The sequence below is a fragment of the Argiope bruennichi genome, chromosome 2 (assembly GCF_947563725.1).
Source record: "Argiope bruennichi chromosome 2, qqArgBrue1.1, whole genome shotgun sequence".
NCBI classification, from domain to species: domain Eukaryota; kingdom Metazoa; phylum Arthropoda; class Arachnida; order Araneae; family Araneidae; genus Argiope; species Argiope bruennichi.
In genome coordinates, this window is record NC_079152.1 from 71,960,650 (window position 1) to 71,972,463 (window position 11,814).

At 28.8% G+C, this 11,814-nt stretch overlaps 1 pseudogene; it reads left to right on the forward strand.

Annotated features, from left to right (window-relative positions):
- Nucleotides 1-3,391: 3,391 nt before the first annotated feature.
- LOC129962217 (astacin-like metalloprotease toxin 5) lies at nt 3,392-11,326 on the forward strand (annotated as a pseudogene).
- Nucleotides 11,327-11,814: the final 488 nt, after the last annotated feature.

An 11,814-nucleotide genomic window follows, 5' to 3' on the forward strand; every position in this document is an offset into this window, starting at 1 on the left:
ATAAAAATTAAATACTAAATTAAAAAGCCTTTATTTACAATACCTAGTGATTATGGACGAATTACGTGACGATGAGTTTCCAGAGTAATTGTGAATGAATATCGTTGCGCTTAGGATACAAATACCTGTTGAATTATTAAACGTATGCATATTAAACAATGATGTATCATTTTTTCTTAATCGTTGAATCGTTCTTAATCGCCGCCTTGATTAGGATTTTTTTTTCTAATGAGAATTAAAAGCTGTTCTATAATCTTTAACATTGTTTGGCCTCTTAAGATTTAATCAATGTAAGTACGTTCTATTTATGATTAAAAAACGTTAACTCATAGAAAGGAAATGGGACTGAAAATCTGATTACTTAAATAGGTCTTATGATCAAATCTTTAAAAAAGATTAAATGACACACGGATGCGGAAATGTTTGGTGAGCTAAAGATTAGGATACCTGAAATGATGAAAAACTGTTAAAAATGATATTCGATTATGATATCTGAGGCCATCACGACTATTCAGTTTCAAGCTAAAATTAAATTGATTATATTAACGTTGGAAATGTGAAAAGCAGCAAGCTATTTGTACTCCAACTGTGCCGAAATGACAAAATCAAGAATATGGGAATTTAAGAATAAACGAAGTGGGGAGAGCAGATATGCTTTGCTTTGTTCTAAGAAAAAAAATAACGGCAAAATTATGCAAGAAAGGAAATGTAGCATGATGCGATCGTGTCAGCCAAATTCAAGATGAGAATAAAAATTTTAATCAAGAAACCATTTCAATTGAGTTTAGTAATGATGAGGATATTAATAAGCTTCAAATCGAAATTGAAAAGAACACAATTCTCAAAGAAGATCTTGAAGTTTGAAAACTAAATAAAGTTATAAAGAAAAATTTATTTCTAGGGTGTTTGATAATATTGACTTTTCAGAAAGATTTATAAACATAGTAAAAAGAGTATAAAGCTAGAAGAGGGAGATGTAAGGCCAGAATTCCTTGAAAAGATGCAATTCAGAATTAATTAGATTATTTTTAAGTATCCAGATTTTTTCTTTAGGAGATTTGATAAAATTGATACGAAATTTTTACCATTAAGGGATTCTTATAATCGGGATAATATCTTGTATATTTTTAAAGTAGATGATTAAAATATGAGTATTATTATTCAAAAATAGCAGAAATATTGTCTATGCAGCGATAATTTCTATTAAATTCCGAGAAACAAAATCATAAGCATGGAGTGTCCAAAATTGTGATATAAAAATAATTGTCGAAATAGCATTTGAAATATACTTAAAAAAAAAGATCAAATAGCTGAAAAAATAATTAATTATTAATTTTGCGTTTTTTTAAATCTATGGTGCATTGCTTAATTGGGTACTTTTCATTGTTATTCTAATCAGGACAGCTATTTAACTTGAAATTGATTTCTTAAATAAGGAAATAGATTTAATTGGGCCCAATGAACGATATTACTACTTAAGAAAAATGGGTTGTTCCTGTGAAATTTTTAGCCTGAATGAATTATTGAGAATTGCTGACTTGCAGACAATTCTCAATAAAGAATAAATTATGTGCGGTAATTACAATTAAAAACTCTTTAAAATAATTAAGTAACCACTAATTAAGTAATTAAATAAGCACTAATTAAGAAAAGAGATATTGTCTCAATACATGTTCAGTTAAACTCAAAGAAATATTCCATCGTTCATTTTATTCCAAAGAGAAATTTAACTCAAATTAACAGATACTTGAAAATATCTGTATAAAGGATGTAAGAAAGGAAGTGGTTGTTATTGGTAATTTCAACGCAAATAAATAAATAAATAAAGATTCTATTTGAAATCTACGAATTGTTGAAAGAGGACAGAATTGGTATATGTACTGATTAATTGGAATTTATAAATTTGAAAATTATACGGATTTGGAAATTATAAATTTTCTGGATATTCCTCCAATTTATTCATGTGAAAAAAATATGAAAACTGGTTAGACAATGAATGATATGGCGAAATCTATTAAAAAAGAAAAGGTTGAAATAGGTTCGCTTTAAAATCTTAAATAGCGACTGCAGACAGATCACATATGCTATTAAAATCAATTATAAATGAGCTAAAAAGTTTGAAGTTTGAAAATTAAATAATTTAAAAATAATTGACCTTATTATCAGACTCAATAAATCAAATAAAATACAAATACAAAATTTACAAAATTTAATGAAAAATATTAAATACTCAATGCAAAATTTAATGAAAAAATGTAACTAGAAACATCATTGATGAAGAAATAATGAATTTTAAAAACAATTGAAAGAAACCCGCAAAAAGAGAAAGCAATGTTTAATGGAGGCAGGAACTGCAAATTTTTAGAAGCAAAATTAGAGCGTTTTAAAAACTTTTACTAGATAGAAGAAAGAAAATAAACAGGAAAATTCAAGAATATACATTCGAAGTATAAAAGACAAATCCTTATGGCTAAAATATCCAGTTATAGAGATTTTCTTAATAGGCGCATGCAAAAGAGAATAAAATATTTTTTAAACATTTAGTTAATTATTAAAAAAATAAGTTAGATAATGATACACATGAGTGCATTAGTTTAATGATTTTGATTAGTGACTTCATCCTCCGGAAACGTTTACCAATTGTTGAAGAAAAGGAAACAGCAAACGTTAATAATTGAGGAACAATTGATATGATGAACTTTAGTCTAAATGAAGTTAAACGCTATTTACATAATATAAAAAAAGAATATCCCCCGAAAAAGATGCTTAGATTTTAGTTTTTATATAAAGAATTTCCCACGCTGTAAAAGAGTTTTTTACAAGGGTACGAACTCTTCCAATTACAAGGAGCGCCATAATTTCTGAAAAAATCATAATAAGAAAGTAATTGCGGTTTGTGCGAATATGTTCAGGAGCCTTTGGATTTTCTCCCATTTAAAAAATGATTCAAAAAATGAATGATAGATCAAAAAGCTTTAGTTTACGCAACTACTTACACATTGCTTGCTTATAATACCTAAGTTCGCATTATTAATTGCATTCAGAACTTCACTGGCATAATGGATTTATCTGGATTATAGAAGAAATAACCGAGTTATCATTAGCCGTAAACCGATTATTCATTTTTATCGTTAACGATTACTGCGATTTCTTTTTATCATTTTATATATTTCAAAAAGAATATGTGAAAATATTCAGCGTTTATTAACTTGTATGCAGTGCAATGATTTCATGATAATTGTATTGAATGCAGCGATCATAAAATCACTGTAAATGCATTTTAGAGACTATTTCTATTATTCTAATGGGTCATGTTGGTCCTATTGGTAGGATCTCTACTCCGGAAATGGAGGGCTTCAGGTTCAAGACCCTATTCGTCCAATGAGCCGTCATGGAAGAGGGTCTAGTGCACGTTAAATCTGTTGGAGCGAAGTGTCCTCCTGTTAGTGTGGTTTGGAAGCTTGAAGAGAGGTAGCCAGCTTCGGTGTTATGCTCGTCATCTGACCGCGGCTCAGAGCTATGACACCCATCCCAAAATAACCCCAGTGTCACTTTGAAACGGGGCGTTAATGTAATTAAACTGAACGAATATTCTAATAGGAAATCGTTTGATTTTAAACCACTACAAATACGTACGACTGTAATTCACCCAGCTGCTTTAGTAGATACACATTCATTGCTGTATTCAAACATAAACACCAGTTTAGTCCCCCACTCTCAAATCCCTGCGTGAGTAAGTGTCATATATACTAAATGAACAACTTCAATGGAATTATAAAAAGTCTTAATATTACAGAAAGCTTTAATCTCCATTTCTCAAATATAACACTACACACAGTTATCTTTTTAAAATCGCTTTCTGAGATAAATTTGTTTTTGTTTATTCTGAAAAAATAATAGCAAATCCTCAAAAAAAGTGGTTTGATTTGCATTTTCTAATCTTCTTATTTTCCCTATCACTCTAAGCAACTTTAATCTTTGACCAGGATGCATGATGCACCTGCCAATTTTCTTTTACGACTTATTTTTTGGGACAAGATATAATGGTATTTAAACAGCAAAAAAGAAGAGCTGAGGGAGCTGCGATTTAGAAGAAGAATTCAAGGTGAGATCGTTTGTGATTGTTCTGGGCTTGGCTGCCGTATTTGCAAGGGCTGCAGTTCTCCCAAGCGAAGGGCCTGGGAAAAACAACAGATTACCTTACGATGAAGAATTCGGTAAGACGAAAAAGCCATGCTCTTCTCTTACTTAAGAGTTGAAAATTTACTTTGAATTTCCTTGATTTAATTATTTATTAACGAATGATAGTTCTTTTGAAAATCGTATTAATATTCTGCAAATATTTATAAAACAATAAAATTTCGTTTTCATTTTTACTTAATAAGATAATTTAAATTTTAAAATATCAAATTTTAACAATTTTTTTGGATTAAATATGGTTTTTTGAAATCAATTACTTCAAAATAAACTAACAAAAATTATTAGGAGATTTTATATAAATATTTATATATTTATTATAATGAATTCGCTTTAAAATATTATTTGCGACCTTTAGGGAAGTAATAAAAGGTTTAGTATTTCTGATTTTTTTTAATTGAAGATATGCTCTTATGAGATAAAATAATTATTTGTTAATAAAGAATTGACATGTCAAGCTCAGAAACATAACATTTCTCTCCCATGTTGGAACAATATTTTCGAAAGCTGGGACATGAAATATAACTTTATAAAAATATCATTCAGTTTTCCGAAAAGTATTGCATATAACATTCAAATCTTCTCAGAATATAAATACTCTTTTTAGCGATAAATGATTTTTAAACATTATAATAAGCTGAATATTAATTAAGTTCATTAAAAAATTAAGAACAGAAATTCATAACGAGTTTGCTTCATTTACATTAGAAGAATATGAGTGGGCGTGTTATTTTCAGTATTCCATGGCACGTTAGAGGGAGACCCGTTTGGGTGTGTACCTGTGAGAACTGTTTAAATTCTTCTTTTGTATTTAAACAACCATAACAAAGTGTTGATGTTAGATATATGATCCTATAAGCATGATGAACTAATTATGTGACTTATTAACTCAATTAATTTTATTAAAAATTTGATATCAGAAGTAATTTTCCATTTATATTTGGTGAGTGACAAATCATATAGAAAATATGGGAAGTGCTTTTATATTGAATTATAGAGATTTATCATTATGTAACTATAAATTGAAATAAAAGTGATCCAAATAGTTTTAACAGTATTTCACGCTTTAAAAAACTAACTTAGAAAAATAGATATGTATTTTTTTTTAAAATGATGTATTTTGAATAAAATAAGAAAAAAATATTCTTATAATCTTTAGTTATTTTTCTCATCCCTGAGCATATATATATATATATATATATATATATAATCCATGTCTATAGAAAGTTTTTCTAATAATATGTTCAAAAAAAACCACATTCCACACATTCCAAAACCACATTCCAAAATTCCACATTCACTGCCGGCTTTAGAATTGGCAAGATCTTATGTTTTTTCAGAGCTAAGCTCCTTAAGGTTCTGTTTAGGTAATACATATAGCATATATGACAGGTGCGCTCATATTTATATTTTGACAAATATAAATATGAACAAATATTTTGACCAGATCAAGAAAGTGGAAGGCTCTAAGCAATAGCTTGTACATCTTAAAATTAAAACCAGCACCGTGTAGATTTCATTAAAAATAATACTTTCCCACTTTATAACTTTTCACTTCCGCAGTATATCGTTGGTTCAAGATGATTAGAAGTGAATAAATTTGAGTTTGCAGTGGCAAATAATAGAGTTTTCTTTAATCAACGTAAGGATAGAAAATTTATCTTTGGAAGCTTATCTCATGGATTTAATGATATTAGGATAAATATCTGTATCTACACAAATTTCATAAAGATATGGTTCAAAAATTTTTATAATGATGTATTCATTTTTAAACTTTGATTTTCTGTAATTATAACTGTGGTAACTAAATCTTTATTTATAAATTTAATAAAATATTAAAATCCCCTTATTTGTGAGATAACACTTTTGTAATCCTAATTCCCGTTTAAATTTAAATCTCCTTTATACAAAACTTTAAAATGAATTTTAAATGTATTTATTTTTGACCCCTATTCATTTTGCAGAGACTAAGAGGTTGGCTATGCAGAATCCTGACTTGTACGACGGAGACATGGCTGGTATTGATGGCCCACTTGTAAGTTTCTTTTTTATTATTGTTTAAGTAATAATATGAAAATGATTAAAATAAGTTGCTATTCATAGAAAAATAATTAATTCATAGAATGAATAAAAAAGTGAATACCAATTAAATTAATAGCAAATGGCTATAAGCATTATTCTATATAATCACTCTGAATTTTATTCTAAATACATATTTTTTATATATTTTATAATTTAATATATTTTTTATATATTTTTAAATATATATATTTTTGATCAATTTTCTTAAAGCAGTAATCACCTAAAGTAAGTTTCTTAAGCGATTGAATAATGCAACTATAGCAAAAAATATTGACCCTTAAAAATTCTAGGAGCAATATTTGAGTTTTCTTAAATGTACATTTTTAAAAATACGAGCACCCTCATTGAGATAAAGCTTTGAATTTATACGTTGTTTTATATAAAAGTTATAGTCAATAAGCTATATTTCTTTCAAGTATCCTTTTTTATGACGTCACATGGTTTAAATATGATTTTTGATTTTTTCTTGTAATTTTAACACAAAAATTAAGTTTAGAAACAAGAAGGTGATTCAAAATTAAGATGTTAAGATACAGAAGTAGATAACCGTGCTCTACTTTTTGGAAACGCTATAGAAAATGTAAATCAAATAATTAATTAATTAAATAAACCGAACCTCTTAAATTTTAAACAAATCATTTATGCATGCTATGCAACAAAAAAAATGTTTTAAAGAGAGGATTTTAAGCAATCCATGGATGATACATTATAATTTAAATGATTTAATGTTTAAACATTTTTTATAACTGGAAGGCAAACATATTGTTCATAAATAATTGTTTTCCTGCTTTAGAAAAAGATGCTCCGGTGGCTATACGTTAAGAATTCCGAAAACGATTTCACTCTGATTGGTATTTGCCGAAATTTCGAAGCAGTTGTATAAAATTATGAAAACAACTTGGTATTTCACTCAGATTGGTATCTGCTAAAATTTGAAAATAGATGAAAAATAAAATTTTTAAATAGCTGAAATTTAAAAAAAAGCATAAATCATCAGATTTTTTTCGTTGTCATTCCTCCATTATTTATCCCCACTTGTATCAAGCAGTTAAGAAAAAGTCATGCCAACATTTTTTTTCTAAAATTAAAATTTAAAAGTCTATAAACTTTGTACTAATGATATATGCTATATTAATCTACGGAATTAACCAATTTCATTGCTGAAAGTCGCAACATATTTCTTAAAGTACAATAATGAATTAAGATTGCAATACTGCCTTTGAAGAGAAACAAATATGGTACAAATGATCTCTAACTCTTAAGGACTGAATTTGTCATCAATACCAGATATAAATTGCAGCCTTCTAGTCAAAAGAAAATCAATATTTATATTTCTTTGACTAAAATGTAATTAATGTATACCATATGAATATTTCAGGATGCTGAACGAAACGTAATTCCCGGAAATTACTACAGATGGCCATACGCAAAAGTTCCCTACGTAATAGACCAATCTCTCTGTAAGTATTTATCATTTTCTGAATTACTCAAAATGCTACCAAAACATGATCACGTGAAATACATCAAATAGAACGAGTAAATTGAATATAAAACTTATAGATTTGAAATTTTTGAATATGCATTGTATTAAAAAACGTAAAAATAATTTATAATAGAAAAGTTAGATTATAAACGCATTTACATTTTTAATGTAAACTAAATCAATTTCAGTCCTAATATTAAGACAGCTTTTTGTGACATATATTTTGCACGATTTATGCATTTTTACTTAACCCTTTAAGGGACCATTTTTTTCTAGTCATATTATGTTAAAATATTTTTAGGCTTGAAATTAGAATAAGAAAACGGATTCATTTAGCTTATTAGATAAATTTAATTTGATTAATTAATAATTAAGTAACAAATCAAAACACATCATTTTGTGTGAGAAAAAAAACTGAAGCATCTAAGTTTCTGTCTTTCAAAAAAAGGTTTGTCAGAACTTAAGCCAACCTACATAATTTCATACAAAGATTGATAAATTTGGTAGGAAGCATATTTCCTACTGCTGAAGAAAGGGTTAAACAGCTTCTGTAATTATGCAATACAATTTTTTCTGTATCAGATTGTTGGATGAATTATCGATTAATAAGCTGATAATTCAATCAACTCGTAAATTAAGAAACTATTAAAGAATATTGGAAAATAAGTCAGAGCTTTAGAGACTTAAATTATAGATATGCTTTACAGATATTTATTATTAAGCAGAGTTACCACAATTCCTTAAAAGGTTAAACCAACCTTAAATTTCCAACAACAGGTTGTTGCCTGTTTCATTCATTTTAGTATTCATATCCATTATTATTTCTTTTTAAACAGAGGGTTACGGCAATATGTTCAACGCTGCTTTCCAGAATTACCATCAGTATACTTGTGTCCGTTTCGTTCCAAGAACCAATGAGCGAGATTACGTTTACATTTTCGCAGGACAAGGGTAAGTAGCACTTACATTTTGGTAACACTTCATAAATTTTTCTAGATCACATATTCTTTTCTAATTGTTATTTTACCCTTTTGAAGCATCCACAACATAAAATGAAGTAATATGTCTACCAAACTTTTTCCTCAAACTACCAAATAAAGTAGATTCCCAACCTTCTCAAAGAGTTTATAAAGAAACTTAAGCAAGTAGCATGAAATTAAATAAATGCCATAATTTCAAACTAGAAATAACTTTTCATTTCACATAAAAATTCTGTTAGGAATATCTTAACCCTCCAACTGCTTATCCCGCGATTTCCTCGGGTTTGCAATCAGTCCATTTATGTTGCATCCCTCGTTTTTCGCAGTTTAGAGTGCTTACTTTTACGATTAAAGATTTTTATTATGTATGCTGAAAGCATATATGCACATATAAGCTTAAAACACTAAAATAGTTTAAGGCAAATGTTACTTCTAACAACAAAGTCAAAATTCGCAAGATAATAATAATAATAAAAAAAATGAAAATTGGGTTCGGCATTCTTGCAAATACATTCATACTTTTTAATGGCTTCTCAGATCGAAATGAAAATTTTTTCTAAAGCAATATAACTAAAAACTAATGAGGGATGACAAAAACGCATTACCAGTTGACTTCGATTTCGAACAAGAATTTCTTTCAGGGTCAATTCTCCATAGTTTCTCTTACATGAAAGAAAAGAAAAAAAAAATACATCAAAGGAATCTCCAATTAATAAGGAATCCCAAATGTGAATTAATAGTGCAGACAGATTAGTAATTCTTTCAAATACATTGGTTTATTCACGTATGAATAAACACATCGTTTGAGAGAGCATCTGTTTTACAGTTTTAAAAACAAGATCACTAATAGAAATTGATATTGTATGACAAGAAAAAATTTAAAAATCAATGCATTTTTTTTAATAATTTCTCCCTTTTCTTAGTTGCTACTCACACGTCGGTAAGACTGGTGGCCAGCAACCTCTGTCTTTGGGCAACGGATGTCTGTACGTGGGAACAACGATTCACGAACTTGGTCACGCCATTGGATTCTACCATGAGCAGAACAGATCAGACAGAGACGATTATCTCTACATTTACATCAACAATGTTGTACAAGGTACAGGAACACAACTTCTGCCTTTGTCATTATTTAGCATAATATTCATGTTTTAAACGTTTACCCAGGTATGATAGACATTGTTTGAAAATCTCCAAATTTGGTATTCATGGCATTTCTCTTAGATAGAAAACAAAAATGACGCCGCAGATCCTTTGTAAGATGACGTATTTAAAAGGTGACATTTAACTTACGGAAGTCGTTTACGACATTCATTTTCCATTTGAATGGAGATTATTTACTTGATTTAGCGACTTTTCTAAGCATTTGATAATAGCGACGACATAAACTCTTTCTTAGATAACATATATAAGAAATAATATTCAACTTGTTGCTGCGCATCGTCTTTGGAATGAACACTAACTTAAACCAAGACAGGAGATCAGAGAAACAGGGGTGCAGTAGCTCGTGAGGGCAAAGACCCCTGAGCACCAGTGAGCAGAAGTCTGACTTTATTTCATGTGAAGGCGACACTCACTTATACATCCCCATTTTACAGGGGGGAGGGCTTTTAAATACACCTCACAAATAGAACACATGGTGGAGAACAACTATGCCCGAACCAGAATTCGAACCTGAGACGTCCAGATGACGGGGAAGACGCTCTGTCCCTGGTCCATGAAGGCAACGTTCAAAATATCAATATTATTTATTATATTCGTTTGCAATTAAAATAAAAGTCGATGAATACTTATTCAACGATAATGATCCTCAACGTTAAAATTAAGTGGGACATTCTATATTATCTTAAGGCAGGCAAAAGAGCATGACATCACAAGACAGCGAAAAGGCAAATTGCATCAGATGTCCATTACTTGCAAACGCTGAGTTTGCGTGTTCATGCAATAAATTTATTATTATATTATTTTTAATGAACAAAAAACAGCATAACTGCTATTATACAATTTAAAACGAATAGCTAAGAAACGTATATGGTGCTTTTTTTTTCGTTATACGAGGGATAAATGTTTAGAATGAGATAATGTTTTTCCATAAATTAAACTTTTTACTCTTTTTCTATTTTTTAAAATTTTTATTAGATTTGTAGCGTGTCTTATTGTGTATAATGTATGCTAACACTCGTTAATTCTGTTTAGTTAAAATATTGTGTAAAAACTCTATCTTTAATTATTTCGAGTTTTTATAAATATTAATATTTTACAGGAAAAATATTAGTAAGTATAAATAATAAGTGAAAATAAATTTGTATTTTCTTTTCAGGAATGGAATCTAACTTCGCCAAGTTATCACCCAACCAAAACATCTTATATACTACTTTTGACTACAACTCCATCATGATCTATGGTAACACCGCTTTCTCACACAATGGATACTGGACCATGGAGGCCAAAAACGGGCAGCGTCTCTATGAGCCTTTCGAAAAGAATAGCATGACTTGGTCAGACATCGAGCGTGTCAACAAGATGTATGGATGTTAATTGCTGCAAGTCCTTGCAACTATTTTAATAAAAGAGAAAACTGTTATGTTTATCTGGTTTTTATTCAGTTGTGTCTGTCTGTCATTTATTGTTTCGCAATCGCATGAATCCTCTTGAAATTAGCCGTATTACCAATCATCGTAAAATATACAAATATGTCTCCTGTCAAAATAAGATTTATTAAAACGCAGTTGCCGATATAACCGATAGTAAATATTATCGCTTCTGAGCCAATGTATATTTATCATTAATATCGAGTGCTATAATTTATCATCTAGAAAGATAGTATAAATCCTTTCCTTCTATTTAATAATAATTCTAAAGGTCTTAAGAACCAATGAATTCTGTATTCTTCTCATTTTAGCAACATATAGCTACAGCTAAATTTTTAAGGAATTCTTTGCTGAATTCTATGTGTCAGATATGATTAGACAGAATAATATTTTAATTTTTATGATAAATATTTAATTTTAAAACTTACAATAACTTTTTTTTATAATAAATGTTTACTTTTAAAACTTATTTATTTTTCAG